The 27,437-nt window shown below is 41.6% G+C and overlaps 1 protein-coding gene, 1 non-coding gene and 1 pseudogene across 9 annotated transcripts in view; 2 read left to right on the top strand and 1 right to left on the bottom strand.

Annotated features, from left to right (window-relative positions):
- Positions 1–26,291, bottom strand: part of WDR33 (WD repeat domain 33) — a 120,959-nt gene extending 94,668 nt beyond the window's left edge. For 5 of the 8 annotated variants that reach the window (XM_045074353.1, XM_045074356.1, XM_045074354.1 and 2 more), the window contains exon 1: positions 26,109–26,291. The gene's annotated coding sequence lies outside the window, so the exon portion shown is untranslated. The remainder of the gene's footprint in view (positions 1–26,108) is intronic. The other 3 variants (XR_006604964.1, XM_045074358.1, XM_045074359.1) reach the window with 1 other exon arrangement.
- Positions 1,310–1,417, top strand: LOC123390378. The gene has a single exon (XR_006604968.1). It is a non-coding gene; the product is annotated as a U6 spliceosomal RNA (small nuclear RNA).
- Positions 9,022–9,897, top strand: LOC101672811 (annotated as a pseudogene).
- Positions 26,292–27,437: the final 1,146 nt, after the last annotated feature.

Below are 27,437 nucleotides of genomic sequence, written 5' to 3'. Positions count from 1 at the left end.
CTGAAGTGCTATCTAGTGTTCCTAAGCTCTAGAAGGCTGTGACGTGCCTTAATGGACAAAGTATGCAGGACTGGTTCAGACATGAGCTGTAACTAGTACTACTACTGCTCATGAATTCAAAGTTAATGGATCAACAATATGCATTAAATAAGGTATCTTTAAACAGAAGCACGCATAAGATTATGTCTCAGTTGGCTTTATTGCAAATGTCACCAGAGGCTCACAGGAATCTAACTCTGCATTTCCCCTGGAAAAAACCATTCAGTATTTGCTAATTCAGTGTCTGCAACATCACAGAATATAACTGCCATGATTAACAATAATCAACTGGAGTTGGAAATACTTATACTATTCAATGGGGAAAATAATAGAACTGGAGCACCTGTAGAGCTCAAGTCACATCTTAGAAGGAAGTTCAAGACATACAGCAAAAAGGCACCTGCGTGGCTCAGTCAGTTAAGCATCTGCCTCCAGCTCAGGTCATGATCCTGGGATCCTGGGATTAAGCACCATGTCTGGCTCCCTGCTCAGTGGGGAGCCTGCTTCTACCTCTCCCTCTGCCTCTCCCCTGCTTGTACTCTTTCTCTCTCTCAAATAAATAAGTAAAATCTTTGGGGGAAAAAAGATATACAGCAAAAGTTGTACCAATCTAATATATTTGTAACGCCTTCTTGCAACACCTCCACAGAACACCTAAGTTTTGGGGTTGGGGATACAGTATCACTAGAATACAAAGAAGGAAACTAGGCAAGCTAAATTGGACTCTATTTAAGGCTCTGATCCCTGCCTATGCTAGAGAAATTTTTGACACTTTGATCCCTAAAAAGAAGGAATAAGATTAAGGACCACTAGGGGTGCCTGGGTGGCTCAGTCAGTTAAGGGTCTGCTTTTGCTCAAGTCATGACTCAAATCCATATGGATGTCCCTGCTCAACAGGGAGCCTGCTTCTCCCTCTTCCTCTGCCCCTCCCCACTGCCCTGCCCACTTGTGCTATCTCAGATAAATAATATCTTTTTAAAAAATAAATTTCAGAAAACCATTCTATGATTTAATAGAGATCAATGTAGACTAATAAAATATTTTGTTTCACAAAAAGTCTTTCAGTCAAGTTCATAGGCATAAGCAACCAGAAAGAAATAACTAAAAACCTCTGCCTATCTATAAGATGAAATTTTATGTAATCACTAAAAATCTTGAAATATTTTAAACAAACTTCTTGACCCAACGTTAAGTGGAAAAAATCAGAGTGTAAATAATTATAATTACTTTAAAAGAACCATACACTTTTGTGCAAAAGCCAAAAAAATGGATGCTCACTTCAGCAGTACATATACTAAAACTGGGAACAATACAGAGAAGATTAGCATGGTTCCTGCACAAGGATGACATGCAAATTCATGAAACATTCCACAAAAAGAACCAAAAAAGCCCCTCAAAATAGAAAGGAACATAAAAGAAAAGTAACAACTCATGGGAGTTACAGCAAAATTTGGCTGTCTTCTTTATACCTTCCGTTCTTTCAAACTATCTACAACAGATATGGATCACTTTTATGAGAAGGTAGGAGTGATTTTTTTTTTTTACAGATTTTATTTATTTATTTGACAGACAAGAGATCACAGACAGAAAGGCAGGCAGAGAGAGGGGAGGAAGCAGGCTCCCTGCCGAACAGAGAGCCCAATGTGGGATCACGACCTTGAACCCACTGAGCTACCCAGGTGTTTTTCTTTTTAAAATGTTTTTCTTTTTAAAATACTCTTCTGGGGAACACCTGGGTGGCTCAGTCCATTAAGCATTTGCCTTCAGCTCAGGTCATGATCCCAGAGTTCTGGGATCAAGTCCCATATCAGGTTCCTTGCTCAGCGGGAAGCCCACTTCTGCCTCTGCCTGCCACTCGCCCTGCTTGTGCTCACCCACTTTCTCTCTCTCTCCAACAAATAAATTCTTTAAAAACAAACAAACAAACAAATAAATAAATAAAGTAGTCTTCTAAAATCTCTAACTTTGCCCAATATTCTAACAAACATTGTTAGCATATTCCTATACTGATGTTCTAAATTAATTTTGTTAATTTATTATTATTATGCTCAATTTATTCAGTCTTTACACTCCCAAAATATATTACGCATAATCCTAGAAAACATGTATCTCACTGGCAAAACCCCACACGTCTATCTTTCTGCCTAAACTGCAAATTACATGTAAGCAAGGACTGAATGTTTCTAATTTTTCTTAAAGATTTTATTTGAAAGAGAATGCGCATATGCACACACGTGTGCAGTGGGGGAGGGGCAGAGGAAGAGTGAGAACCAGGCTCCCCTCTGGGATTAGGACCTGACCCAAAGGCAGTCCCTTAACTGACTGAGCCACCCAGGCACTCACTGCAGGACTGAATGCTTTTAGTCTCTATATTTCCAATGCCTTGCATACATGTAAGAATTATCACAGATATACATTAAAATATATAACAGAAAATCACTACTGAAACACCCAATAAAACTTGCTGCATACCGGTTCCACCAATGGATGTTAAAATTAGTGGGCAAAAGCTTGAGAACAAGTACTTACATAATTCCAAAGTATCTCCTCCAAGATATTTTTAGTTACAAAGGAAAAAGTATTAACTATGCAGTAGAAAGCATTTGCTCACAGAACATTAATTTTTCTGTTTGTATATTACAAGCAATGAGCTAAGAGAATTATCACCAAATTGAAAAGGTATGTTCCAGATAATCTAAACTTAAAATACCGAGTATGTGCTGCACATGTAAAATAAACATTTTTTCGGTGGGGGGAGACAATGCTTGAGATACACAAAGCGAGAAAATTCATTCGCTGGGATAACTATTAACAGAGACGATTAATTAACGTTAACCACACTCTTTTAACTATCCGCCAAGAGACATGTCTCCTTTGTTAAGACTCCTGGACAGAGAAAGCAAATGGTTTCTACTCCTCCTTAACAGGTTGGCAGAGCATAGAGACCTGATCTGCTACTGAAATACCTCAGTGAGGGGCACCTGGGTGGCTCAGTGGGTTAAGCCACTGCCTTCGGCTCAGGTCATGATCTCAGGGTCCTGGGATCGAGTCCCGCATCAGGCTCTCTGCTCAGCAGGGAGCCTGCTTCCTCCTCTCTCTCTCTCTCTGCCTGCCTGATCTACTTGTGATCTCTGTCTGTCAAATTAAATAAATAAAATCTTAAAAAAAAAAAAAAGAAAGAAAGAAAGAAAGAAAGAAATACCTCAGTGAGAACGTCTTAAAAGGCAGGGTATGAGGGTACCAACGGGGGGCTCTGTCGGTTCAACATCTGACTCTTGATTTCGGCTCAGGTCATAATCTCAGAGTTGTGAGATGAAGCTCCCATCCTGGGTTGTGGATTGGGCAGGCTTTCTGCCCCTCCGCTCATTAATGTGTGCGTGTGCACAAGTGTGCTCGCTCTCTAAAATGAATATATCTTAAAAAAAAAAAAAAAAAAAAAAAAAAGAGAGAGGGACACCTAGGACACCTAGCAGTTAAGCATCTGCTTTTGACTCAGGTCATGATCCCAGAACCCTGGGATCCAGCCAGCCATCCAGCTCCCTTCTCCTTCTGCCCCTTTCCCCTGCTTGTGCTCACCCGCTCTCTCAAATTAAAAACAAAAACAAAACAAACAAAAAAAACCTTTAAGAAAAAACAAAAATTTTAAAAATAAAAAAAGTATATGTATGAAAAATTTAAAAGTAGGATGACTGGTCCTGGGGCTTGAAAAAAAAGGCCTACCAAAGATCAGTTGAATGTAGAGCAGATGTTACATAATAATAGGGAATTAGGGCAAATTTTCTTACATGTGATACTGCATGTTGCTACTGCATACTGAATGAAGCATTTGGTATCATGTCTGAAATTACTCTCAAACAGTTAAAATATATGTATATATGTACATATGAATGCAGAGACAGAATGTTATTGATTGAATTACATCCCCTCCTCAAAATCCCCATATTGGAAGTCCTAACCCTTAGCACCTTATTGGGACACAGAGACACTCCAGATGTCATTAGTTAAGATGAAGTCATATAGAGTAGGAGGAGTCTATAATTCAATAGGATTAGTGTCCTCATAAAAGGGAGAAATTTGGACACACATAAAGAATGGAGTTATACTGGCACAAGCTAAGGAACTACCAGAAACTAGGAGAGAGGCCTGGAACAGATTCTTCCCTAACACCATCAGAGGGAACAAGGCCCTACTGACACCTTGATCTCAGTCACCTGTTGTTCTTCAGAACTCTAAGACAATAAATGACTATTTAAGCCACACTTGTGTTATGGCAGCCCTAGCAAACTAACAGAGAAACAAAATATTTTAAAATTATAACAAATTGGGAGGTGATGGGATTTTATTTATTTATTTGAGAGAACAAGAGAGCAAGGAGCATGAGCAGGGGGAAGGGCAGGGGGAGGGACAAGCAGACTCCCTGCTGACCAGGCAGCCAGAGGCAGGGCTTGATCCTGGAACTCCAAGATCATGACCTGAGCCACAGTCAGATGTGTAACCGACTAAGCTACCCAGGCACCCCATAATTTCTCACTTTTAAGTATGATGTTAGCTGTGGAGATTTTGTAGATGCACCATATCAAACTGAGGATATCCCCACCATGTCTGCTTTGCTGAACATTTTATCATGAACAGATGCTGAATGTTGTCAGGAGCTTTTCTGCATGTATTAATAGAATGCACGATTTTTTTTTTTAAGATTTTATTTATTTATTTGACAGAGAGAGATCACAAGCAGGCAGAGAGAGAGGAGGAAGCAGGTTCCCTGCTGAGCAGAGAGCCCGATGTGGGGCTCGATCCCAGGTCCCTGAGATCATGACCTGAGCCGAAGGCAGCGGCCCAACCACTGAGCCACCCAGGCGCCCCAGAATGCACGATTTATTAATCTCTAAATATAAATTTTCTTCATAACTCATATGATGTAATGAATTAACTCATTTTTGAGTGCTAAACAGGGCTTGCATACCTGAAATAAACCCCACATCGTCATAATGTGTATAATTCTTTTCATTCACCATTAAATTCAACCGGTTATTCTGTTGAGAATGTCTACATTTATATTCATGAAAAATAATGACCTACAGTTTTCCTCCTGTATGATCTTTATGTGGTTTTGGTATTAGCGTAATACTGGCTTCAGAGAATGAATTAGGAAACATTTGCTATATGAGGTTTCTAGAGTAATCAAACTCATAGAGACAGAAAACAGAACAGTGCTTGTCACAGGCTAAGGGAGGGAAGAACAGGAAGTTAACGTTTAATGGGTACAAAGTTTCCGTTAGAGAAGCTGAAAGGGTTCTGGAGATAGATGGTTATAAAACATTGTTAACGTATTTAATGTCAAACAAGTGTATACTTAAAAATGCTAATTTCACTAGAAGAAAAAAAAATAAAGTTAAAATGGTGAATTTTATGTTAAGCATATTTTAACACCAAAACAAACAAAACTAGACCTGGAACCCAGTACGTACTCAATAAGTATGTGATGATCTAGTGACCTTAATAAATGCATACTGGAAGATTACTTTTTTTAAGATTTATTTATTTATTTATTTATTTGACAGAGCGAGAGGGAGAGAGCACAAGCAGGAGGAGCAGGAGGGAGAGAAGCAGGCTCCCTGCTGATTACAGAGCCCGATGTGGGGCTCAATCCCAGCACCCTGGGATCACGACCTGCCCGAAGACAAAGCCTTAACTGACTGAGCCACCCAGGCACCCTGAAGGAATCTTTTTATTATTATTATTATTTTTTTATTTTTTAAGATTTTTATTTATTTGACAGAGATCACAGGTACGCAAGCAGGCAGAGAGAGAGAGGGAGGAGGAAGCAGGCTCCCCGCCGAGCAGAGAGCCCTATGTGGTGCTCAATCTGACATCATGACCCAAGCCAAAGGCAAAGGTATTAACCCACTGAGCCACCTAGGCGCCCCATGAGGAATCTTTTTTAAATGCTATGAGGGAATGCTATGGGAAGAAACGGGGAGCACAGACGTTAAAGAGAAAAGTTCTGGGCAAAGTAATGTATGCAGGGATAAAAGAAGGAATATACAAACTGGAAAAAGCGGAGGAGGTGGATTTCAGGCAGAGGAAATAGCAACAGGATTAAAAGGTTTCTGTTTTAACTGAGTCACAACTGACATATAACACTGTATTCGTTTTAAGTGCACCTGAGTTTTGTTTTTTTTTTTTAAAGATTTTATTTATTTATCAGATAGAGATCACAAGTAGACAGAGAGGCAGGCAGAGAGAGAGGGGGAAGCAGGCTCCCTGCTGAGCAGAGAGCCCCATTTGGGGCTCGATCCCAGGACCCTGAGATCATGACCGGAGCCCGAGGCAGAGGCTTTAACCGCACCTGAGTTATTAAAATGGTTCACGGGGGGCGCCTGGGTGGCTCAGTGGGTTAAGCTGCTGCCTTCGGCTCAGGTCATGATCTCAGGGTCCTGGTATCGAGTCCTGCATCGGGCTCTCTGCTCAGCAGGGAGCCTGCTTCCTCCTCTCTCTCTCTCTCTGCCTGCCTCTCTTCCTACTTGTGATCTCTCTGTCAAATAAATAAATAAAATCTTTAAAAAAAAAATAAAATAAAATGGTTCACGGACAGGGTAGGTGTTAAGAGGGAGCAGCAGAGGAAGAAGCTGAAAACCTCTAAGTTCATATATTGGAGCTTGAGTCTGAAATTCATGCTACACCAATCTAGACATGCTAAAAACATACTAATTCTATCAAATAGTACAAGGAGCCTTACCTGGGGTCTATGGATATGTAAATAGGCAAAAGGATTTCAAAGACACCCCCTACCTCAAGCTGCAAAAATTCAAATACAAATATTTACATTTTTCCTGGGGAAAAAAATACCCCATGGGATCCAGAAAGTACAACACTAGTGTTGGAAACAATGATGACTCACCCCAGAAATATAAGTTAAAAAGTGTGAATTTTAGAAATGTGAATTATCCTATGAAAGGTAACACCAGGAAGAGGCCTGAAAACAATTCAGTCAACTATAATAATCCAGGAAGAAGATGAGCATATTTTTTTACTAAAATCTTTCACTAAATTTTTTACATTCTTTATAAAATTTTATTAAAATCTAAAGTTCTGGGGGCGCCTGGATGGCTCAGTCATTAAGTGTCTGCCTTCAGCTCAGGTTGTGATCCCAGAGTTCTGGAATGGAGCCCTGAACTGGGCTCCCTGCTCCGCAGCGAGTCTGCTTCTTCCTCTCCCTCTCCTACTGCTTGTGTTCCCTCTCTCGCTGTCTCTCTGTCAAATAAATAAAATAAAATCTTTAAAAAAGGGTCACCTAGATGGCTCAGCCGGTTAAGCATCTGCTTTTGGCTCAGGTCATGATCTTGGGATCCTGGGATCAAGCCCTGCCTTGGGCTCCCTGCTGAGCAGGGAGCCTGCTTCTCCCTCTGCTGCTCCCCTTGCTTGTTCTCTCTCTCTCTCTCTGTCAATAAACAAAAAATCTTTTTTAAAAAATCTTTAAAAAAAATAAAATAAAATAAAATCTGAAGTTTTTGCCTATAAAAATAAGATTCTAATGAACTGCCTTTAAGGGTCTAACTTACATAGTGTATTCAATGAGCTGCATAACATTCTACTATGCAAAAATGTATCCTATAAAAATTATCACAAAGGGATAAATTCCCCTCATTACTCCTGCTAAAGAATGACTCCTCTGAGTGCCTGGGTGGCTCAGTCAGTTGAGCATCTGACTCTTGGTTTCAGCTCAGGTCATGGTCTCAGGGCCCTAGGATCGAGCCCCATACCAGGCTGCACACTGAGCATGGAATCTGCTTGTCCCTCTCTCCCTCTGCTCCCCACTCCCATGCACTCTTGCTCACTCTCTAAAATAAAGACTCCTCATCACTTTCTGAGAAGCAACATCACACAAAAAATCAAAATCCAGGGGAACCTGGCTGGCTCAGTCAGTGGAGAAGCGACTCTTGATCTCAAGGTTGTTAGCTAAAGCCCAAAGCTGGGTATAGAGATTATGTAAAATAAAATCTTAAAAAAAAAAAAAAAGCAGGGATGCCTGAGTGGTTCACCAGTTCCATGTCTGACTTCGACTCATGATCTCAGGGTCCTGGGATCGACACCCTCATTGGACTCCTCACTCTGTGAAGGAGTCAGCTTGTCCCTCTCCCTCTGCCTCACCCCGCTTGTGTACTCAATCTCTCTAAAAACTAAAAACTTAAAAAAAGCAAAAACCAGGGCGCCTGGGTGGCTCAGTGAGTTAAGCCACTGCCTTCGGCTCAGGTCATGATCTCAGGGTCCTGGGATCGAGTCCCGCATCGGGCTCTCTGCTCAGCAGGGAGCCTGCTTCCCTTCCTCTCTCTCTGTCTGCCTCTTGCCTACTTGTGATCTCTCTCTCTCTCTCTCTCTCTCTGTCAAATAAATAAATAAATAAAATCTTAAAAAAAAAAAAGCAAAAACCATAATATGAGTGTTAATGTGAGTAAAACCACCATATTCATACACTAATAGTGCACATACTTTGACCAAGCAATTCCACTTGCCTAAATTTATCCCTACATGTATGCGATCATATGTGCATAAGGTTATTCAATGAAGCACCTTTTGCAATAACCAGAGTGGAAACCACACTTGTCTGTTAAGGAGAGGACTAATTAAAGTAAACCATAAAATATACATACAACGCATATTATGCAACTATCATAAAGAAGTTAGTTCTATTTAGGATCTTCAAATATATCATCAAGTCAGAAAAAGCAAAGTATATGTGGCACCTGGGTGGGTCAGTTATTAAGTGTCTGCCTTCGGCTCAGGTTACGATTCTGGGGTCCTGGAATCGACCCCATATCAGTCTTCCTGCTTGGTAGGGATCCTGCTTCTCCCTCTCCCACTCCCCCTGCTTGTGTTCCCTGTTTTGCTGTATCTCTGTCAAATAAATAAATAAAATCTTTTTTAAAAATTATAAATCAGGTGACCCGGACTACGCGCCAGCACCCCCCGGCCAACAACTCTGCCACCATAGAGGACATGAACCAGTACAGCAACAGAAAAAAATTTGCAGAGGGATCCAAGATCAACTCGAGCAAGAATCAGTAGGATGACGGTAAAATGTTTATTGGAGGCTTGAGCTGGAATACAAGCAAGAAAGATGACTGAGTATTTGTCTGGATTTGGGGAACTTGTGGACTGTACAATTAAAACAGATCCGGTGACTGGAAGATCAAGAGGATTCGGAATTGTGCTTTTCAAAGATGCTGCTACTGTTGGTAAGGTTTTGGAACTGAAAGAACACAAACTGGATGGCAAATTGATAGAACCCCAAAAGGGCCAAAGCTTTAAAAGGGAAAGAACGGCCCAAAAAGGTTTTTGTGGGTGGACTGAGCCCAGATACTTCTGAAGAACGAATTAAAGAATATTTTGGAGACTTTGGAGAGATTGAATATATTGAACTTCCCATGGATACAAAAACAAATGAAAGAAGAGGATTTTGTTTTATCACATATATAGACAAAGAGCCTTTTGTTAGAAAGCAGATATCATCAAATTGGTTCTGGGAAGTAGGAAATCAAAGTTGCACAACCCAAAGAGGTATATAGACAGCAAGAGCAGCAACAAAGAGGAAGAGGTGCTGCAGCTGGTGGACAAGGTCGGGGCCAAAACTGGAACCAAAGATTTAATAGCTATTATGACCAAGGATATGGAAATTACAATAGTGCCTATGGCAGTGATCAAAACTCTAGTGGCTACAATGGCTATGATTTTACTGGGTATAACTATGGGAACTATGGATATGGACAGGTATATGCAGACTACAGTGGCCAACAGAGCACTTACGTCAAGGTATCTCGAGGGGGTGGCAATCACCAAAACAATTACCAGCCATACTAAAGAAGAACGTTGGAGAAAACAGGAGGAAATTGCTAAAAAGTTAACCCATCTTGCAGGAAGACATTGAAGATTGGTTTTCTGTTGATCTAAGATGATTATTTTGTAAAAGACTTTCTAGTATAAAAGATACAACTGCGTCCAACTGTATTTAGCCACCAATTAGTTTTCTTTGTTCTTACTTTGTCTTTTGCTATCTATGTTATGACTCGATGTGGATTTGTGTTTATACAAATTTTATTTGTATGATTTCATGTTAAACCTCAAATGCTTTCTTATGTAAAAAAAATTATAAAACAATGTATAGATTATTAGTGTGCATGTAAAAAGCAACAAAAAAGGGAACATCTACAGTATATAAATTTGCTACATATACCTTAAAATTACTTTGGAAGATTTTGTAACAAACTATTAACAGGGATAGCTACTAGATAGATAAAAGGAGAAGACAAATGCAGGAAGAAGACAGATTCACTGTACATCCTCTTGTACCTTTTACCTTTTTTAACACATGCATACTGTACACGAATGAGTGAATGCATAAAAACAAAATAACTTATAAAAAATAACACTACTAACTACAGTGCTAGAAATATGGTCAGACACAAAACTGGAAATATCTACTCTGGGCACAAAATAGATGTAAAAAAAAGAATAACTGGAAATGAGCACTATGGGCAGTAAACGTGGGTGAAAAATACTCTTTATTGGGACGCCTGGGTGGCTCAGTTGGTTAAGCAGCTGCCTTCGGCTCAGGTCATGATCCCAGCGTCCTGGGATCGAGTCCCACATCGGGCTCCTTGCTCCGCAGGGAGCCTGCTTCTCCCTCTGACTCTGCCTTCCACTTTGTCTGCCTGTGCTCGCTCTCGCTCGCTCTCTCTCTGACAAATAAATAAAATCTTTAAAAAAAAAAAAAAAGAAAAATACTCTTTATTAATATCAACTACAATTTGAGTACAGGAAACATGAAGGAGGCATTCATTTGGGATATTCACATTTGGGATATGTGGGTGGGCTGGTTGGTGTGTGTGTTTATAAAATCTACCAAGAAATATTCTGCCAAATGCAGATTTAAAAGTTGAAAATCACTGCATTACTCAAACAAAAGTACACCAAGTCCTTACCGGTAACCAATTCTAAACACAGCTGTATGTAACAACTTAAGCACCACAAAACAATGTAATTTCTTAATTCCTGATGGGAAGATTTTCCTACTTAAGGCTCTTCTAGGTATGTAACTGTTTTAACTTTAGCTCTCTCCCAAAGACAATGAACCAAAAAGCCCTTCGGAGTTATACGATGAAATGCTCTGGGTTTTCCTGTAAAAGTGGAAAAAAACACTAAACTAGTATTCAGATGACCTGGAATCTGCCACTATGTGACTACAAATAAATTTAATCTCTTCAATCCTGTTTATCTTCCAATTAAAAGGTCTAGATTAATGACCCCCAGAAATAAAACAATTCTGTAACTTCAAGATTACATACAGAGCAGGTAAGAATTTTCCAAAGTTTCTTGCAGCTCGTTTTTAACCTAGTTTAACAACTAAACTGAAGGTTAAGAACAAATACCTAAATTGCAGACAAAAGTGCTTAACAAAAAAATCATTCCCAAAGCAACAATCCCAAAGAGATGGTCCTGAATATTTTAAGTTTCTCAACAGCAAGATGAAATGACAAGCTGAAGGCTTTGAGTACCTCCTGATTTGTGAATAGGAGTTCTTAGTTTCTAGTTCTATAACCCATATTGGCCTAACAAACTCCTCAGTATTTGGCATACACAATGTCTTTAATTACCCTATGATGCATACTATCTTAATTTGGTATTTCCCTCCAAAACAGTCTGGAGCTCAAATATACAGTGATTATTAAGGATACAATAAACTAAGACTTAATCAAATATTTAAAAAGCTAAAAAAAACTACACCAGGGCACCTGGGTGGCTCAGTGGGTTAAGCCTCTGCCTTCGGCTTAGGTCATGATCCTGGGGTCCTGGGATCGAGCCCCACATTGGGCTCTCTGCTCAGCAGAGAGCCTGCCTCCCCTGCCCCCAAAACCGCCTGCCTCTCTGCCTATTTGTGATTTGTCTGTCAAATAAATAAATAAAATCTTAGAAAAATAAAAAAAAAGATTTATGTATTTAGAGAGAGAGAACAGGAGAGGAGAGGAAGCAGCAGGTTCCCCACTGAGCAGGCAGCCAGATGTGGCGCTCAATCCCAGGCACCTACGGCAGATGCTAAACCAACAAAGTCACCTAGGTGCCCCAAAGGCTTATAGATGTCTAACCACAAAGTAAAACTCTCTATAACTTTCTAACCAAAAAGCTGAAGTCATAATCAACTATGAACAACAATCCACATTCTTGGATGGGTAAATCAACTGTTTAACCAATTGCTAAATGCATTAAATACAGCAAATATATATATTCATGACTATAGGTTAGACAAAGCCTTCTTTATTTTTTTTTTTTAAAGATTTTACTTATTTATTTGACAGAGAGAAATCACAAGTAGATGGAGAGGCAGGCAGAGAGAGAGAGAGGGAAGCAGGCTCCCCGCTGAGCAGAGAGCCCGATGCGGGACTCGACCCCAGGACCCTGAGATCATGACCCGAGCCGAAGGCAGCGGCTTAACCCACTGAGCCACCTAGGCGCCCCCAAAGCCTTCTTTAAATATGACACCAAAGGGTGCCTGCCTGGCTCAGCAGGCAGAGCATGCAATTCCTGATCTCCAAGTTGTGAGTTTGAGCCCCATGATGGGTGTAGATTACTTAAAAATAAAATCTTAAAAGAAAAAAAAGATATGACACCAAAAGCACAACCAACAAAAGAAAAAATAGACAAACTGAACATCACCAAAATTACTCTCGTGCTTCAATAACACCATCAAGAAAGTAAAAAGACAATCTACAAAATGAGAGAAAATTTCTTCAAATCATAGATCTGGTAAGGGACCTGTAGCATTTAAAATATACCAATAACTCTTACAACCCAATAATAAAAAGACAAGCCAATTTTTTAAACAGGCAAAGTATCTGAAAAGATATCTCTTAGAGAGTGCACACACAACATATATATACATTTCTTATTATAAATCACATTATCATGAGGCAGGTTTGAGGAAGGGGGAAGCTCTGGATATGGGATGATTTCTCAGATGCATTGTTAGGTGGAAAAAGAATGGAGTCACACACACAAAAGGTAAACACCAAACTTGAAAACGTTTGTTTAGCAAAGGATACAATCAACAGAGTGAAAAGGCAACCTACGGGCGCCTGGGTGGCTCAGTGGGTTGAGCCGCTGCCTTCGGCTAGGGTCATGATCTCGGGGTCCTGGGATCGAGTCCCGCATCGGGCTCTCTGCTCAGCGGGGAGCCTGCTTCCCTCTCTCTCTCTGCCTGCCTCTCCATCTACTTGTGATTTCTCTCTGTCAAATAAATAAATAAAATCTTTAAAAAAAAAAAAAAGAAAAAAGAAAAGGCAACCTACAAAATGGGGAAAAGTATTTGAAAGTCACATATCCAATAAAGGGTTAATTATCCAGAATGGACAAAAAACTCCTACAACTCAACAAAAAAAAATAAATAACCCAGTTAAAATTGGGGCAAAGGACTTGAATAGACATTTGTCTAAAGATGATATAAATGGCCAATGAACAAATGAAAAGATGCTCAATAACACTAATGAGATGAATGCAAATTAAAACCAAAATGAGGGAGCCACCCACCCTGAGGTGGCTCAGGTTACTTCCTTTTTTAAATATTTTATTTATTTACTCTAGAAGGAGGGAGAGGGAGAGAGAGAATGATAGCGCACCAGCACAAGCAGAGGGGAAGAGCAAAGGAAAAGGGAGAAGTGGAAAACCCACTGAGCAAGGAGCCCAACACAGAGCTCAATCCCAGGACCCCAGGATCATGACATGAGCTAAAGGCAGACACTTTACTGAATGAGCCACCCACGTGCCCCTAGGCTCAGGTTATTATCTCAGGGTCCTAGGACTGATCCCTATGTAGGGCTCCCTGCTCAGGGAGTCTGCTGCTTCTCCCTCTGCCCCTCCCTGCTGCTCATGCACTAAGCTCTCACTCTCAAATAAGATCTTTAAAAAAAAAAAAAAAAAAAAAAAAAAAAAACATAGAATGAGGTTCACCTCACACTATTAGAATGACTACTATCAAAAAAAAAAAGTAAGTAAGGGGCACCTGGGTGGCTCAGGTGGTTGAGCATTTGCCTTCAGCTCAGGTCATGATCTCAGGACCCTGAGATCAAGTCCCACATAGCACTCTCTGCCCAGAAGGGACATTGCATTCCTCCCACCCCCTGCCTGCCTCTCTACCTACTTATGATCTCTTACTCTCTGTCAAATAAATAAATAAAATCTCTAAGAAAAAAAGGAAAAAAGAAATAAGTGTTAGTGAGAATGTGAAGAAACTGGAACCCTTTTACACTATTAGTAGGATGGTAAAATGGTATTATCACTATGGAAAATGGGATGGAGGCTCCTCAAAAAATTAAAAATATATAAATATGAATAAAATAATAATAAAATAATAATATAAAATATAATAATAATAAAAATATGATCCAGAAATCCCACTTCTGAGTATATATCCAAAAGAACTGAACTCAGGATCTTGAACAGATTGGACACCCATTCTCATAGCAACACTATTCACTACAGCCAAAAGGTAGATGAGCAATGGATGAATGGATAAACATAATGTGGTATATACATACAATGGAATATTGTTCAGCTGTTCAAGGAAGGAAATCCTGTCACATGCTACAACATGGATGAACCTTGCAGACATTATGGTAAGTGTAATATGCCAGCCACAAAAAGAAATAATGCATGATTTCAATCATTATGAGGTATCTAAACTAAACAAACTCACAGAAACATAAAGTAAAGTGACTGCCAGGAGCAGGAAGAGGGATAAACGGAAAGTTGTTCCACAAGTAAGAGTTTCAATTTTGCAAGATGAAAAAATTCTCGGGGCGCCTGGGTGGCTCAGTGGCTTAGGCCGCTGCCTTCGGCTCGGGTCGTGATCTCAGGGATCTGGGATCGAGCCCCGCATCGGGCTCTCTGCTCCGCAGGGAGCCTGCTTCCCTCCCTCTCTCTCTCTGCCTGCCTCTCTGCCTACTTGTGATCTCTCTCTGTCAAATAAATAAATAAAATCTTTAAAAAAAAAATGGTTAAGATGATAAATTTTTTTACAATTTAAAAAAAGGTCACAAGTTTTTACAAAAGAAAAATAATACATACATTCATGCATACATTGGGTGAGAATAGGAATGGAAGGCCTAGAGACTTAAGTATTCTTCCAATGTGGTTTTATCTTTTAAACCATGTAAATATTTGATATATAAAAAATTAAATCAGGGCGCTTGGGTGGCTCAGTTGTTAAGCATCTGCCTTCAGCTCAGGTCATGATCCCAGAGTCCTGGGATCAAGATCCACATCAGGTTCCCTGCTCGGCAGGAAGCCTGCTTCTCCCTCTCTCACTAGGTCCCTCTCTGTCAAATAAATAAATAAAATCTTCAAAAAATAAAAAAAATTATATCAAGTCTGGGTGGCTCAGTCAGTTAAGAGTCTGCCTTCGGCTCAGGTCATGATCCCGTAGTCCTGGGATTGAACCCCACATCCCCAGGACACCACAACCTGTTCCCAGTCCCCACATCCCCATCTCAGGCTTCATGCTCAGCAGGGAGTCTGCTTCTCCCTCTCCCTCTTCCCCTCCTCCTGCTCTTTCTGTCACTTATGCCCTTAAATAAGTAAAAACTTAAAATATATATATATACAAAAAAATTAAAAATTAAATCTATTGATTTAATAAGTCAATAAAAAATAAAGGACGGGGCGCCTGGGTGGCTCCGTAGTTAAGTGTCTGCCTTTGGCTCAGGTCATGATCCCAGAGTCCTGGGATAGAGCCCGCATTGGGCTCCCTGCTTGGTGGGAAGCCTGCTTCTCCCTCTCTTACTCCCCCATTCCCCGTGCTTGTGTTCCTTCTCTAGCTATCAAGTAAATAGACAAAATCTTTAGAAAATAAAAAATAAAAAATTCCCTTTAAAAAAAAAAAAGAATAAAGGCATACCCCAATAATGAATGCAAACAAAGTCAAACTAATCAAAACTAATAAAACCAGGGGAGCCTGGGTGGCTTAATGAGTTAAGTATCTGTCTTCGGTTTAAGTCACGATCTCAAGATCCTGGGACTGAGCCCTGCATGGGGCTCTGCACTTAGCAGAGAGACTACTTGTCCCTCTCCCCCTGCCCCTACCCTCCTTTCCTCTGCTTATGTGCATCCTCTCCCTCAGATAAATAAAATCATTTAAAAAAAAAAAAATCAAACTGACCAAGTAGAAAAAAAGTGTTATGAGGCACCCGGGTAGCTCAGTCAGTTAAGCATCTGCCTTCCACTCAGGTCATAAGCCCTGCATCGGCTCAGAAGAGAGTCTTCTTCTGTCTCTCCCTCTACCCCTCCCCCTAATCACTCTCTCAAATAAATAAATAAATAAATAAATAAATAAATAAACTTTTTTTTTTTTTAAGTGTTACTTTAAGTAACTCTGAACACAGTTCTCTACCTGTTCATCTTTAGTAGGATACATTCTAAGGAAAATGAGGACTGAAATCACCTATACTCAGTAGGGTTGCTAGTAATAATACTGGCACTGTAAATTTGACTCTACTTTCTTTGTTGGAAATCCAATAATAATGTTAACTGTGATTTTGAATTTCAAATAATATGAAAAAACACATGCCAGTATGAGGTGGGTAGGAGAGGGCACCTGGGTGGCTCAGTCAGTTAGGCCTCCAGATCTTGATTTCAGCTCAGATCATGATCTGAGGGTAAGGAGACCGAGGCCCATACTGTACTCCACACCCAGCTTAAGATTCTTTCAGGGTGGCTGGGTGCCTCAGTCACTTAAGAGTCTGCGTTCAGGCAATGCCTGGGTGGCTCAGTTGGTTAAGTGTCTGCCTTTGGCCCGGGTCATGATCCCAGGGTTGTGGGATCAAGTCCCGCCTCAGGCTCCCTGCTTGGTGGGAAGCCTACTTCTCCCTCTGCCTGCTTGTGCGCACGCTCTCTCTCTCTCTCTCTCTCTGATAAAGGAATAAATTTTAAAAAAAGAGTGTGCCTTCAGCTCAAGTTGTGATCTCAGGGTCCTGGGATCAAGCCTGGCTTCAGGCTCTCTGTGCAGCAGGGAGTCTGCTTCTCCCTTTCCCTCTATGCATGCATGGCTCTCTCGCTCTCTAATAAAAAAAATCTTTAAAAAAAAAAATTCCCTCTCTCGCCCTCTGCTCCTTGCCCCTGTTCACACACACAGCTCACTCACTCTCTCTTCCGTCTCTTACCTCTCTTAAAAATAAATAAATAAAAATATAATACCAATGTAGGGGAGGGGCACTTGACTAGCTCAGTCAGTCTTGATCTCTGGGTTGTAAGCTTGAGCCCCAAGTTAGATGTATAAATTACTTAAAACTAAAATCTTAAAAAATAATTAAAAAAAAAAAGAGGGGCACCTGTGGGTACAACTGCTTAAGCGTCCAACTCCTGGTTTTGGCTCACTGAGATCTCAAAGTCATGGGATCCAGCCCCACAGTGGACTTCATGCAAAGTGCAGAGTCTGCTTAAGTTTCTCTCCCTCTGCTCCTCCCCACCTGGCACACACTCTTTCTCTCTCATTAAATAAATAAATAAATAAATAAATAAATAGATCTCCTCTAAAAAATAAGTTAAATTAAAATAAAACGCCAAGGGCTGCCTGGGGGGCTCAGTGGGTTAAGCCTCTGCCTTCGGCTCAGGTCATGATCTCAGGGTCCTGGGATCGAGTCCTGCATAGGGTTCTCTGCTGGGCAGGGAGCCTGCTTCCTCCTCCCTTGTTCTCTCTCTCTTTCTGCCTGCCTCTCTGCCTACTTGTGACCTCTGTCAAATAAATAAATAAATAGATAGATAGATAAATAAATAAATAGCCTAGTTTTAAAATAAAATAAAACGCAATAGGGGCGCATGGGTGCCTCAGGGGGTTAAGCCTCTGCCCTCGGCTCAGGTCATGATCTCAGGGTCCTGGGATCGAGCCCCACATCAGGCTCTCTGCTCAGCAGGGAACCTGCTTCCTCCTCTCTCTCCGCCTGCTTGTCTGCCTACCTGGGATCTCTGTCTGTCAAATAAATTAAAAAAGAAATAAAATCTTTGAAAAAAAATAAATAAAATAAAACACCAATATAAACTGAGGATTTTTGAAAACACATTTCCTAGCTTTGTCTACTGAAGATTCTAACTGAGTAACTTACTAGAAAAAGTAAAATCTGTTGAGTATGTAATAATATCCTCCAAAATAAGAGCAAACAAAACTAGTGGCCTTTACTCTTAAAAATGTCAGTTATGGGGATGCCTGGGTGGCTCATTGGTTAAGCCTCTGCCTTCAGCTCAGGTCATGGTCCTGGGATCCTGACATCAAGCCCTGCATCCTTTCTCAGCAGGGAGCCTGCTTCTCCCTCTGCCTGCTCCTCATGCTTGTGTTCTCTCCTGCTCTCTCTTTGACAAATAAATAACATCTCTTTTTTTTTTTTTTTTAAAGTCAGTCATGAAACAAAAAAAAGCCAAATAACTGATCCTGATTAACGACTAAAGAGATACGAGGGGTCCCTTGGTAGCTTGTAAGTTAACCCTCTGGTTTTGGCTCAGGTCATGATTCCAGCATTCTGGGATCAAGCCCCGTATTGGGCTCTCTGCTCAGTGAAGAGACTGCTTCTTCTTCTCCCTCTGCCTGCCGCTACCCCTGCATGTGCTCTCTTCTCAAACAAATTAATAAAATATATATTTTTTTAAATCTAGAAGGGCATCTGGGTGGCTCAGTCACTTAAACATCAGCCTTTGGCTCAGGTCATGATCCCATGGTCCTGGGATAGAGCCCTGCTTGGTAGGAAGCCTGCGTCTCCCTCTCCCACTCCTCCCACTTGTGTTTCCTCTCTCACTGTCTCTCTCTCTCTGTCATGATCCCAGGGTTTTGGGATGGAGTCCCAAACTGGGCTCCCTGCTCATCGGGGAGTCTGCTACTCCCTCTGCCCCTCTGCCACACTTGTGCTCTCTCTCTCTCTCTCCCAAAAATAAATAAATAAAATCTTTAAATTATTAAAAAGAAAAAACCTAAAAGTTTAAAACATGAAAAGGGGGAAGCTTTTTTTTTTTTTTAAAGATTTTATTTATTTATTTGACAGAGAGAGATCACAAGTAGGCAGAGAGGCAGGCAGAGAGAGAGAGGAGGAAGCAGGCTCCCTGCTGAGCAGAGAGCCCCATGCGGGGCTAGATCCCAGGACCCTGAGATCATGACCTGAGCCGAAGGCAGCGGCTTAACCCACTGAGCCACCCAGGCGCCCTTTTTTTTTTTTTTTAAGATTTTATTTATTTGTCAGAGAGACAGAGAAAGTACAGGCAGGTGGAGTGGCAGGCAGAGGGAGAAGCAGGCTCCCTGAGGAGCAAGGAGCCCGATGTGGGACCCGATCCCAGGACGCTGGAACCATAAGCTGAGCCAAGGGCAGCCGCTTAATCGACTGAGCCACCCAGGCATCCTGGGGGAAGCTCTTTTTTACAGAAAACAGCTATTAAGTGTAAACAACAGAGTTAGAAAACCCCAATGAAATAAATGACTAGACCAAAAATAATCAATAGTCAAAGGGGAAAGTGTACTTTTCCAATGAAGAAATCTGATGGACACCACACGAAACAAGGAAATTTAACATGGTAAACAATAGGGCAAACTAACACCTTACTTATGGATCCTCAATAGGAGAAGAACCAGACATTCTGTTGTTCCTGATGTAAGGCAACATAAATTACATACCATCACCTATGAAGTATCTGTGCCAAACATATCTGACCCAAATTTAATAAAGCCTCTCTAGACTTAACTTCCACCTTACAGGAATTAAAGAAACAAATTAAATGACATTTTAAGCATTCAATCAGAAAATTCTAAATGTGGAACATTCTTTAAAAAGTCAGTGCCAAGGTGACTGGGTGGCTCAGAGGGTTGAGCCTCTGCCTTCCGCTCAGGTCGTAATCTCAGGGTCCAGGGTCGAGCCCCACATCGGACTTTCTGCTCAAGCGAGAGCCTGTTTCCCCCTCTCTCTGCCTGCCTCTCTGCCTACTTGTGACCTCTCTGTCAAATAAATAGATAAAGTCTTAAAAAATAATAAAATAAAATAAAATAAATAAAATAAAAAGTCAATGCCAGGGGCCCCTGAGTGGCTCAGTCAGTTAAGCGGCTGCCTTCAGCTCAGCTCATGATCCCATGGTCCTGGGACTGAGCCCCGCATAGGCTTCCTGCTCACAGAGGAGCCTGCTTCTCCCTCTCCGTCTGCCTCTCTGCTCAGCTCATGCTCACTCACTCTCTCTCTAACAATTAAATGAAATCTCTTAAAAAAAAAAAAAAAAAAGGGACGCCTGGGTGGCTCAGTTGGTTAAGCAGCTGCCTTTGGCTCAGGTCATGATCCCAGGGTCCTGGGATCGAGTCCCACATCGGGCTCCTTGCTCGGCAGGGAGCCTGCTTCTCCCTCTGCCTCTGCCTGCCTCTCTGTCTGCCTGTGCTCGCTCGCTCTCTCTCCCTCTGTCTCTGACAAATAAATAAAATCTTTAAAAAAAAAAAAAAAAAGACAGAAAATAAATAAATAATAAAAAATTAAAAATTAAGAAGTCAGTGCCAGATACTTAATGCTAATTGCCTTAGTCATAATAATGGTACTGTGTTTTTAATATTACCTTAGGTAGAGTCTGGTTTGAAATAAAAATGTATCAAGTGTAGAAGAATGGCATTATTTTAAAGAGATGCATCCTGAGGTATTTAGGGGACAAACAGCATGATACATGCAATTTTTTTAAAGATTTTTTTTTTAACTTATTTATTTGACAGACAGAGATTACAAGTAGGCAGAGAAGCAGGTTCCCCGCTGAGCAGAGAGCCCGATGCAGGGATCAATCTCAGCACCCTGGGATCGTGACCTGAGCTGAAGGCAGAGGCTTTAATCCACTGAGCCACACAGGTGCCCCTGCAATTTTTTTTTTTCTAAAGCTTCTATTTAATTTACTTGACAGAGAGAGAGAGGGAGATCACAAGTAGGCAGAGAGGCAGGCAGAGAGAGAGGGGGAAGCAGACTGCTGAGCAGAGAGCCAGATGCAGGGCTCGATCCCAGGACCCTAAGATCATGACCTGAGTCAAAGGCAGTGCCTTAAGCCACTGAGCCACCCAGGCGCCCCTGATATATGCAATTTAATTTCAATTGACTGTTGAGAGGGGAGCGAAAGAGGGCTAAAGCAGAATAGTTAAATGTTAATAACAGGTAAATCGAAATGGAAGGTATTAGGTGTTCATTCTCTCAACTTTTCTGGATGTTTACAATTTTTCATAACATACAAAGATAGGGGAAAAGTTATCAGACGATTCCACATACAAAAAAGGGGAAACTGCTCCTTAAAAGTATCTTACCAAATGGACAGTGAATAGAGCAGGTGCCCATAACAAACTCAGCCAGCACTTACCATCCAAGGACCTACTCAAAATGGGTAAGACATAGTGCCAAGTACTACAGGACACAAAGTAACAGAAGGCAGTCACACAGACTCTAGGTTAACTGGAGAGAGGAGTTACAAAGTCACTGAAGACCTCATTAATAGGATAACATTTACCTGGATTTTGAGGAATGGATAGGATAGGTCTGAGAGTGGGGAGGCAAGCAAAGAGGTCTTAAGCAAAGGCTAAGGAGCAGAAATAAACAAGATCTGTGTAAAAACGAATCCCAATAGTCATGAGGAAAATTTTCACAGAAAACTCACTCTATCTATGCCTAGGCTTTATAAATACAAAAATATAAGGCAATAAAGCATCTGCCTTCAAAATAAATAAATAAAGCATCTGCCTTCAAAGAGTTCACAAAGGAGTGGAGAAGATACACAACCAAAATTCATCAAGTAGATATGCACAAAATGCTTTAATAACAGAGAAAGGACAGTTTAGCAGAGGAATGAGACTGTAAGTCTTTAACAAAGATATGAGTTAAACTTTAAAAACTGCAAAGGAGGGGAGGCAAAATAGGTAAAGGGGGTCAAAGGTAGAAACTTCCAGTTATAAAAAAAATCAGTCATGGGGATGTGACTATAGTTAATAATACTATATGAAAGATGCTGAGTAGATTTGAAGTTACCACAAGAAAAAAAATTGGTGGGGCCCCTGAGTAGCTCAGTGGGTTAAGCCTCTGCCTTCAGCTCAGGTCATGATCCCAGAGTCCTGGGATCCAGCCCCGCATGCGGCTCTCTGCTAAGCAGGGAGCCTGCTTCCTCCTCTCTCTGCCTGCGTCTCTGCCTACTTGTGATCTGTCAAATAAATAAATAAAATCTTAAAAAAAAAAAAGATATAAACTACACTAATTGATCATTTTACAATATATACAAATCGTATATATTTTACAATATATATATTACAATATATACAAATACCTTGAACTAATATCATATTACATTTCGATTATGCCTCAAAAAAAAACCTGAAAAATGAATTAGCCAATTAAATTCAAGTCACAGAAAAAAAAATTTAATAATTTTTAAAATTTTTAAAATTTTATAAATGCTTACTACGTTATCACTTTCTTTCACCTATGGAAAAACTATTACAATAATTACCATTTTTACATACAAGGAAACTGAAGTTCAGAGTTTAATTAACTGACCCAATATAAAAAAGCTGGCTAGGGGAGACTGGGTGGCTCAGGTCATAATCCTAGGGCTCTGGGGTCAAGCTCCTTGCAGGGCTCCCTGCTCAGTGGGGAGCCTGCTTCTCCCTCTCCCTCTGCTGCTCTCCCTGCTTGTGTTCACACAAGCTCTCTCCCTCTGTCAAATAAATAAATTAAATTAAAAAAAAAAAAAAAAGGCTGGCTAGTGGTGAACCTGGCACTCAAACCTAAGCCTGTCTACTGCTATCTATGCCTGAAAGCTATGCCCTTTCCAATACTAACCAGGCTCTGAGAATTTATAAGCACTTAAATTATGCATATAAGGTACAATACAAACATTATGAAGTCAGTCCTCCAACAGAAAATACTACATAAAATGTTCAAGGACCAGAAAGGAAGAGAGTAATGCAGGTAAGACTTTTTCAACATACTTAAGAGCTTCTGTGTCTAAGACCAATGTTAATGCAAGTCTTTTGCAACGGGGAAAGAAATGTTATCAACCAGAGTGTGTTCAAGGAGAAAAGGTTTTAACTTACGTCACTGTCAAAGACAAAGATCAAATATCTTTCAGCATTAAAACTATGGTCTGGCAACTTACCTGTCACACAACACATTATAGCAACAGAGAAACTTTCACCATTCCACACACAGACACACACAAATCCAGATATTAACACCTCTCACAAGCAAAAGTTTCAACAAACAGGGGCGCCTGGGTGGCTCAGTGGGTTAGGCCGCTGCCTTCGGCTCAGGTCATGATCTCAGGGTCCTGGAATCAAGTCCCGCATTGAACTCTCTGCTTGGCGGGGAGCCTGCTCCCCCCGCCCCTCTGCCTGCCTCTCCATCTACTTGTGAACTCTGTCAAATGGATAAATAAAATCTTTAAAAAAGAAAAAGAAAAGAAATGTTTCAGGGCACCTGGGTGGCTCAGTGCATTAAGCCTCTGCCTTCAGCTCGGGTCATGGTCTCAGGGTCCTGGGATGGAGCCCCGAATTGGGCTCTCTGCTCGGCAGGGAGCTTGCTTCCTCCTCTCTCTGCCTGCTTCTCTGCCTACTTGTGATCTCTCTGTGTCAAATAAATAAATAAAATCTTTAAAAAAAAAAGTTTCAACAAATAAAATCTTGGAATAATGTTTGACAGAGAACTAGGGAAAATCCAGAATTTTACAACAAATCTGAAATGCGTAAACAAGTGTTAAGTTTATGAATTTAAGTAAATTTACTTTGGTAATGGAGATTTCTAATCTGCAGACTACAAATACTACTTTATCTAAAAACTGTCGCAAAGGTCCTAATTTTTTGCTAAGCAATCTCAAAAGGACTCCGTATGTATATTTGTAAGTAAAAGACTTTCACTAGTATTTCTGTCAATATATAGATTGTAGTTTTAAAGCTTTACTATGGGGGTACCTGGGTGGCTCAGCAAGTTAAGCTTCTGCCTTCCACTCCCTGCTCAGTGGGGAATGAGCTTCTCCCTCTACCCCCAAACCCCACTTCATGCACTCTCTCTCTCAAATAAAGAAAATCTAGCCTCTGCCTTCAGCTCAGGTCATGATCCCAGGGCCCGGGGATCAAGCCCTGCATCGGGCTCTCTGCTCAGCGGGGAGCCTGCCTCTCTGCCTACTTGTGATCTGTCAAATAAATGAGTAAAATTTTTTAAAAAGTCAAGTAAATAAAATCTTTAGAAAGAAAGCAAGAAAGGAAGCATGCTTTATTATGACCTTACTTCCTTATTCAGAAATATGAAACAGTCTGAATGTGGGCAATAAATAACATGTTTTCCCAAAGTACTGTGAAAAATGTGGACATTACTTAGCAAAGAAAACTATGAATAAGCACCTTAAGTTGTTAGTAAAAGTGTAATTAAAGCCGTAGGTCAAGATACAACTGTGATGGCAAAATCTTGACCTTCTAATATTTTTCACCAACCAAAGAATGCAAGTTAAGTCATCAACATCATAGATAGGAATTTATTTGTAACTAACTCATTGTGATATAAGGCCAACTTCCTACCAATACTCTTACCACTAGTACAGAAAGATGAAATTTTTCTGTAAATTTCAATAAAATATGCTAAATATTTAACTTCAAACCTCTACACAAACTCAAACTGATACAGTATTTCATCTTTTAGGCAAACAGACCATTAAAAAGGGCGAAAGTATTTTATGGTGATTTAAGAATGATGTCAAATGCAATTAAGATTAGGAAAAGAGGGGCGCCTGGGTGGCTCAGTGGGTTGAGCCTCTGTCTTCAGCTCAGGTCATGATCTCAGGGTCCTGGGATCGAGCCCCGCATCGGGCTCTCTGCTCTCTCTCTGCCTGCCTCTCTGCCTGCTTGTGATCACTCTCTCCGTCAAATAAATAAATAAAATCTTTTAAAAAACAAACAAAACAAAACAAAACAAAAAGATTAGGAAAAGAAAAATGCCACCATGGGAACAATTAACATGCTTCCTTTTAACTAATAGTCTCTAAAAGTTTTGTTTGAATTAAACAGACCTGCCACCGCACCACGTTCACGGGCAAAATATACTGCGAGCACCGGATTTCCAGAGCGTACTTAAAAGTCAACTAAGCTCTCTCAAGAGGTATTCCCCGGGCTTTTTTGTTCACACTTGAACGTCTTCCTAAGTTCCTGAACAGTTAACGTAACGTCATATGCGCATAAATTACTTGAAAATACTGACAGGCTTTCTACAAGTAACTTTTATGATCTGATTTAAACTGATCCAATTACGGAATTCCCTATCGACCCACGTTCCTCTTTCCACGGAAGGGCCACTAACCACAAGGGTTACAACAACCTAGTATCAATATTTATTTTCTTTTCCAAAAAAATAAATAAAGTTTTCTAAGATCCTAAAATATCTGGTTATCAGAAAGCAATTTAATACCGGAGATGTGGAGGGAGTTGTTGAAGGGACACGGACAGGTAGCATGATCTAAAGCAAACAAAACAGAAATGTAACTTTTCCAAAGAAGGAGGGTTTTTGCTTGACAAACTGTGGGGACATCCCTGTTAAAAACACCAATTTCAAGCCACGATAATATCAAGGCTAAACCTGCCGCTGTTTCACAGGTTTCGCATTCACTTCCCGAGACCCCTTGAACCAACCAAAGCCACGTACCATTCAACTCTCGGCTCAACCCCTTCCACTCCCGCCCCAAATCTGTTTAACGCGTTTCCCTTCTCCAAACTTTACGTCTTATCCGTGGCCTACGCTACCTACGTCTACTTGTCGCCACCGGTTCCCAGTCAGGAGCCTTAGTCCTACCCTGCCCTCCTTCCCCGCTCTGCCTCAAGCCTCCAGCTCCCTCCCCTAAAGCTCGAACTAGCCTCAGTGGGCCCTCCCGACGACGATCCTCCCAGTTCTCCCAACCTGTCCCCAGGCGCCCCTCCAGGCCCCCAAAGCACGCAACGGCCGAGCTTGAAAATGGCGGAAAGTGCCGCCGCCTGCTGCAGGCGAAGGGTCCCGTGCCGCTGCTATACTCACCCTCCGGCGCTGAGCAGAGCTCCTAATGAATAGTGAGCGAACGGTTTGTCTTCACTGTCGAGAACGTCTCTCCCGCCTGGCCTTTTCCTTCCACCCGTCTCAATCCCTCTCTTCCAAAAGAGCAGCCGCCATCTTCCCCTACGAGCCACCGAGCGCACGCCCTGGCGTCATCACGCACCGTCGATCGTTATACGTCATACGCGCCTGGCGCTCAGCTCCGTCGGCCGAAATCTGCGCAGGGGCTTAGGTGAGGGGCGGGACTCGGCCAGATATCCTGCGCTGCGTGAGGGAGAGCTTCCTTTGTTCCGGCTGAGAGGAAATCGGCGCAGCAGGTTGGAGGCCAGGACGGTTTGTCGTGCTTTCTTCACTCTGTGAGCTAAACTTAATGCTCTCAGAAACACCCCGTTTTAAAGTTTGAATAAGAAATTTGCTCAGGTGGGGCGCCTGGGTGGCTCAGTGGGTTAAGCCTCTGCCTTTGGCTCAGGTCATGATCTCAGGGTCTTGGGATCAAGCCCCACATCGGGCTCTCTTAGTGAGGAGCCTGCTTCCCCTGCTCTCTCTGCCTGTCTCTCTGCCTACCTGTGATCTCTCTCTCTCTCTCTGTCAAAAAAAAAAAAATCTTAAAGAAAGAAAGAAATTTCCTGAGGGGGTGGTGCCTGGGTGGCTCGGCTGGTTGAGCGGCTGCCTTCGGCTCGGACCATGACCGGATCCGGGTTGTCCTGGGATGGACCCCGCCTGGGGCTCCCTGCTCAGCGGGAGCCGGCATTTCCCTTTCCCTCTGCCTGCTTCTCTGCCCGCTTGTGCTTCTGTCAAATAAGTAAGTAGATTATCTCTAAAAGAAAGAAATTTCTTCCGGGGTCGGGGTCGATGTGGCACTTAACAGTACGTGGCCAAGACATCTCCCCTCCACCCCCCAACAATGAAATTGTGGGCAAGGCACTTGGCTTTGCCGAGTCTATGAAATTGAGGCTTCTGCCAGACCGTATTTTGAGCTTTTATTTTGGGGTTGTTTTGTTTTGTTTTCGTATTTTGAGCTTTTAAATGAAAGCACCCAGCTTAGTCAAGCACGAAGTTGCTTACATTTTTCTTTTAAGATTTTATTTATTTATTTGACAGATCACAAGTAGACCGAGAGGCGGGGGGGGGGGGGACAGGCTCCCTGCTGAGCAGAGAGCCCGGTGAGGGGCCAGATTCCAGGACCCTGGATCGTGACCTGAGCCAGAGCCTGAAGGCAGAGGCTTTAACCCACTGAGCCACCGAGGCACCACTTGCTTACATTACTTAATGCAAATCGCGCCGGTAGGTTATCTCCTTTCCTCTCAGTCAGAC

This window comes from Mustela putorius, unplaced genomic scaffold (genome assembly GCF_011764305.1).
Source record: "Mustela putorius furo isolate JIRA1106 unplaced genomic scaffold, ASM1176430v1.1 tig00537338_pilon_pilon_pilon, whole genome shotgun sequence".
Classification (NCBI taxonomy): Eukaryota; Metazoa; Chordata; class Mammalia; order Carnivora; family Mustelidae; genus Mustela; species Mustela putorius.
Note: the sequence above shows the minus strand (reverse complement) of the source record. Positions and strands in the feature narration are given on the sequence as shown.